At 40.3% G+C, this 6,000-nt stretch overlaps 1 long non-coding RNA gene across 1 annotated transcript; it reads left to right on the forward strand.

Annotated features, from left to right (window-relative positions):
- Nucleotides 1–4,697: 4,697 nt before the first annotated feature.
- LOC117626538 lies at nucleotides 4,698–5,445 on the forward strand. Its single transcript, XR_004585588.1, has 3 exons — nucleotides 4,698–4,726; nucleotides 4,807–4,949; nucleotides 5,182–5,445. It is a non-coding gene; the product is annotated as an uncharacterized LOC117626538 (long non-coding RNA).
- The last annotated feature ends 555 nt before the right edge of the window (nucleotides 5,446–6,000 follow it).

The following is a 6,000-nucleotide window of genomic DNA, read 5'->3' on the forward strand; positions in this document are numbered from 1 at the left end:
TTGAAGGTTTAGGGGTTTCGCTGAAATTAGTTTAGGGGTTTGTTCGAAATTGGTTGAAGGTTTAGGGGTTTCTCTGAAATTGGTTTAGGGGTTTCATCGAAATTGTTTTAGGGGTTTGTCTGAAATGATCTTAGTATGATGATTCCTTGTTTCAAACAATGAATGGGTTTGTTCTTTGTGGACTGATGCTTGCTGTTGTGTTGCTGTTGCTATTGCTGTCGTATTGTGTTTTTTTGCTAGTGTATTGCTAATGTAGTGATGTTGTGTTGGCATTTTAGTGCAGTTGTATTTTTAGTTTTAGTATGGTTTTATTATGGTTTTTGTAGCAGTTATTGATTTGTATTTGGTGGCTTAGTATGAGTCTTTATGACCATTGCATTTAACCTTCTTACAAGTCTAATTGGTATCTATTTTGTTTGTTGAAGATGATATCTAAAGTGTAAGACAATTACCCTGTGCATATCATTTTGAACTTGTAAACTCCCAACCACATCATACTTTTTGTTTGAGAATAATGCTTGATAAGTCGACATATTTTTGTATAACTTTGTTTACTAAGTTAAGGGCTTGCATATTGGATATGGATGAGTTTTGTTTAGAACCATATGTGGTGTAATATGAGTTGTTTAAAAGTTTGCTGTTTTGTGCTTGATCATTGTGTGCTTAAAAGAAAGCGGGAAATGAGTGAAGATGGGAACCTACCACCAGCAGCTGTGGTTTAGAGAAATGGGGACATTGATTTTGCTATAAGCTAACTGTTTAAGCTTTTGCTTTTGTTGTTTGTGTATGGATACTTAGAGAAGTCTGTTTATGAGGAGAACTTATAATTTTGTAATTGTACATGTCTTACAAACATTTTATACCGTTTTGATGGTTTATTTATGAATTTATCTTTGATTTTTTGTTAAGAAAAAACTGAAGGGATGGTGCCAATTTCTTTCATTTTCTTACATTTGAAAGGAGGGCCATAGTAGAGTCAGTATTGTGGTTGCCACTAATTCATAGGATGTTCCATTACATTATACCTTGAAGTGAATAAATTGTTTCCCGATATCTTGTTGTTTTTTAAAACTCTTTCTAGTCAGATAGATTTATATCGTTACTCTTGAATTGTTGTCAATTAGGCTTGTGCTACCGCACATTCCCATTCTAGCTGAAGCTGTCTCATGATTAGATGGTGTGATTATATGGTGTGTTGAGATGTGTGTTTAGATATTATATTATGCAGGAGTGGTAGAGTCCTGGGTGTGTTGAAACTTGGCTTTGAGCCATTAAATGAGGAGGTCAGTTGTAAATAGCTGGGGTTTTGTTTATGATATGTATTTTTTGAATTTGTTTCACTTCATATCCTATAATAGGCTGTTCATAAGTGGTGATTGTTTATTGCTTGTTATTGTGTAGATTGCAACCGACTGAAATTCTGTTTATAATATTGGCATGCAGGGAAATATGGTTGGTGAAATGAAGTTGATGATTGCGGAGGAACAAAAATTCCAAGGGAAAGCATTGTCGTTATCCCATACGAAGACGGCAATCACTACGATCAAGGAGAAATTCACTGAACAACAGCTGCAAATGTTTGAACAGAGTTGTTTTGGTCATCTCCTAGGGATTGAGGACCTCAAGTGGACTTCTCCGATTGTCCACGGGTTGCTGCTCAGGAAAGCTGATCCCAAGACAGTTTCCCAACTGAACGGGATCAAATTCATTGTTGGCAAGAAGGTCATCCAATTCACGGCGCAGCAATTTTGCATCGTGACGGGGCTAAGGTTTGGAAACCTTCCCTTTATTCCGATTCCCACGAATGAGAACTGCTCATTGAAACGGAAGTACTTTGCCAACGATAAAACTGTGAACCTGTTGGAATTAGAAAAGGCCTTCCTCGAATGCGATGATGTGGACGATGTATTCAAGCTTGGATTCTTATACTTTGCTGTCTTTGTGCTGTTGGGCAGCGAAAAACATGTCCACATTGACATGCGATATTTGAAGTTGGCGGAAGACCTTGAAGACTTTGGGAAGTATCCATGGGGTGCTGTGTCTTATGCGAAGACAAATGCGTCACTGCTGAGGGCACTTTGTGCAGATTACCAGTGAGTGAAAGTGCCCACAAAAACTGCCAAAACAAAAAAATCTGGAAAGAAACCAACAACAACGGCAACCGGTAGACCAAGAGAGTACCACCTCAAAGGTTTTCCCTATGCACTTCAGGTGAGCAAATGTCCATTGATGTTGAAGTTAAATTGCATTTGTTTACAATGACTGACCTTTTATTCCTGAAACCAGATTTGGCGTATGAGGTCTTTCCAGCGTTGGCTGCACTACATTTGGTGGTGCACGAAGAAAATGCGTACATCCCTCGTTTACTACATTGGAGGAGCAATAGTTCGCCGCGTTTTTATGAGCTAATGAGCCAAGTATTCGAGAACCGAGAGGTTAGTTCAGTTTTTAATGATAATGTTCGGGATATGAAAATATAATATAATTACTTTACTGATATGTATATTGTATGTGTAAATTGCAGGTTGATGTGCAGCTTCTCCGGCCATTTGTGATGGACAAGCAGCAGCCGTATTGGACTTGGGGTGACAGTGCTGACGACAGTGAAGAACTTGTTGACTTGTTGGGCGATGACGCTGAACAACAAACCGGCACTTCTGCCTCTATAGAAGAAAAAGAGAAGGACATTGACGATACTGCAAACCTTCCGTCGTCTTCTAAGGCAAGCATTACAGTTTTTCGAAGATATACGTCATTTTACAATAGGAAAATAACTGCTGTATAGTTGCAATATTTTGTGGCCTGCATAGTAACACATGCATTATAACTTAGTGCAGGGTACAGTAGCGTCCAGAGAGTTACGCACTTTGAAGCGTGACTTTCAAAGGACAAAGGATGAATTGGCCAAAGTTTCCCTATAAAATCGAGCACTTTGCGACAGAGTGCATCAGTTGGAAGACAAGGTACGGAAGGAGTCAATGAAAGCTGAAAAAGAGTTCGAAAAAAATACAAAGTGTGTGGAGGATTTCCGCAACACACTGGCTTCAATGGAGCATTATTTTAAGTTGGAGATAGAGCAGCTGAAAAAACAAAATGGTGGGGTGAATGAAGCTGCTGAAGGACATGAGGACCTCGGTAGTCCTCATATGAATGAAGGAGGCAACAATGACTTGTCGCCATTACATGCCTATGTAAGTCCGCCTACAGAACCGGCAGTAATGGAAACACAAGTCCCCGGTGATGGAGCCGAACCTTCCGCAGCCATGGTAGTTGAAGAGGCAAAAATGGCCGCTTCAGTTCCTCACTCAGAAGTGCATGAAGTAGCTGACCCGGCAAAATCCGATGAGCTGCCTACCCCGGAAGATGTTGCTGGGTGTGACGAAATCTGCCAAAGAGTCATGAAGCTTTTAGAAGATTGGAAAATCACTAAGAGTATGCCATCGGGAGGTTTGATGAATCCTCCAAGTCTACCCACAGTTACTATGGCTGGTGATGAAGAAGGTAGTTCAAGTGTTGAAAAAAAAAGAAGTGGAAGGTAAAGGGTGCAGACAGAAGCGCCCGACGCAGACATTGTTGAGCCCATTTACAGATCCTTTGAGGAAGAAGAGGACGATGACTGTGTCGCCTGCGACTGCACCCCCGCCATGTTTTGATCCATCCAAATCCTTGCCCATTGAAGATGTGAAGGCAGTAATACAGTTTTGCAGTGCCTGGAAAAGCGATATCAGGTTACGATTCTTGACCTTTCAATTCCAATATTCATCCTATTCTACTATGTAGTCATACACTAATGAGAGAATGCAGAGTTTGCTTTAATATACATGTGTATTTTTTTCATGAACAAAGTCATATTTATGACATGACTACAAAAGTAACCGTTGCAAGTTTGCCTTTTGTAGTGCGGAGGTGCAGCTGGAATCATTTTCAGTGGGCGCTGATTTTTTCTACCGACTTGTCGATGAAACCGAATGGATGAGCTCAAGGGTAACGATACACAAAGCTGTACTTTATTACGATAATTCAATTGTTTTCTCACCTTTTTTAAGTGTTGAGTTGTATGAAATTGTGCTAATATTATATGTGTCAACTTTCAGCACCTGGACATGGCAACCTTTCTTATCCGCAAAAGGCAACTATCTCATCCGTTGGTTTTTGGAACGGACTGGACAACGGCAGATTGTTGCTTGCAGGTAAACATGTAACCATTGTGCAGCAATTTGTGCTTCATTTGTTGTCGGTTGTGCTTTTCTAATATGCCTTCATTTAAATTTGTGCAGCAATTTCTAGAGCCGTTCAAACCGACTGGCAGGAAACGTGGATCGAAGAAGGCAGCTGCTTCAAACACCGTTGACCTTCCACCCAGCAAGCTGAAGAATTTACATCACTTTGTGCGTGGTACGTGGCAACACGGGTATGCCCAAGCTTGGACAAAAGTCCGGAAGGTGTATTTTCCATATAATCTGAAAGGGTCTCACTGGGTTGCAATCGAACTTGATTTCGTAAGACATCCTGCAACCGTGTATGACTCCTATATTGATTATACGAAACGTTCAAAGCTGGTTACGCTTCTGCACCCTATTAGCGATACGCTGGCACGAGTGCTGTTCGATATGCACTTTTATGATGATTCTGAGGTTGAAGAGGTGAAGCAAAAGGGGCTGACGATGTCGATGTATACGCCATTCTCAGTGTGAAGCATTGCAGATGTGCCACAACAACGAGATGGGTAACGTTTGTGAATTTTGTGCTGTTTATCCAAATTTGACATAACTGCAGTTCTAATTTCCCAACTAATTGGCCTCACAGTGCGTCTTGCGGAATCTTGACCGTCAAATTCATCGAGCATCTCAGTGCTGGGATGTCGGTAGATAAAGTTGACCCTTTGAAGATCAAATATTACCGACTCAAGCTTGCAATTGAGGGTTTAAGGGGGGAGGCATATTTATGAGGTAAATTTCTTCATGTCCGTTAATTCACCTCATGCTGTAAGTTTCTTTTCGGCTGTCTATGCCAACACAAATACAAAAACTGATTTGGTACTATGAACTGATTTGGCATTATGATATTTGGCACTATGAACAATGAACTGATTTGGTGGCAGTTACAAATGAACATAGTCTTCATTCTGGAACTGCCCTTCATAAATGCCTTCATCTGCACTGAACCCAATTGTTTTTGCAGGTCGGTCTCAACCAAGGGTTGATTGCAATATTCCAACCAAGATGACCATACACTGTTATTTGATGTAGGTTTTTTGTATGACATGGCTTTGCTTTAATTGGTTTGGTTGTTCCAAGTTTTATGTACACAATCTCACAGTAACTGCCGAGTCGTTTTTCATTTCATGTATTTGTCCGTGGTATTTTGTTCCCCAATATTCTGATTATGGTCAATATGTAAACATTACTGTGGAGCTTATTGCATGTTTTCTTTATTTTGTGGCCATGACTTATGTTCTTGCTAACCCTTTTTCTTCAACTTCTCTTGTTTCTGTCATCTGAAGTCTTTCCAGTCATTGAACACAAAATTTCTCGCCTAATACTGTGGACTAGCAGAACAAGTCTTACGAGGCCATACATAAATAGCCACAAGTTGTCATACATGTATATCAAAAGTGTGAAGTTGAAACCTACAGACGACAAGGGAAGAAGGAAGCTCTGTCCCATATAGGTGATTGATGGAGTAAACATGTTTATGCCACCATACCAAATTGACTGCCCCTTGAATTGCACTTGACGCTACCACAATTGTAGGGGTGGACCTTGGCCAGGGTCTGCGGGAATGGATATTCAAAAGTACATAAAGGTTGAGAAGGTTCCTGGTGGCCAGTTGGAAGATTCAGTTGTTCGCAAAGGAGTAATGATTAACAAAGATGTTATTGCACCTGGAAAAATGAGAAGAAAGATTTTCAACCAACGCATCATTCTTCTTGATTGGCCTCTCAAATATAAGAAAGGCGAGAACCAAACAAATGCTGAGTTGCTTAAAGAAGAAGATTGG

The sequence above is a fragment of the Prunus dulcis genome, chromosome 4 (assembly GCF_902201215.1).
Source record: "Prunus dulcis chromosome 4, ALMONDv2, whole genome shotgun sequence".
In the NCBI taxonomy this organism is placed as follows: Eukaryota; Viridiplantae; Streptophyta; class Magnoliopsida; order Rosales; family Rosaceae; genus Prunus; species Prunus dulcis.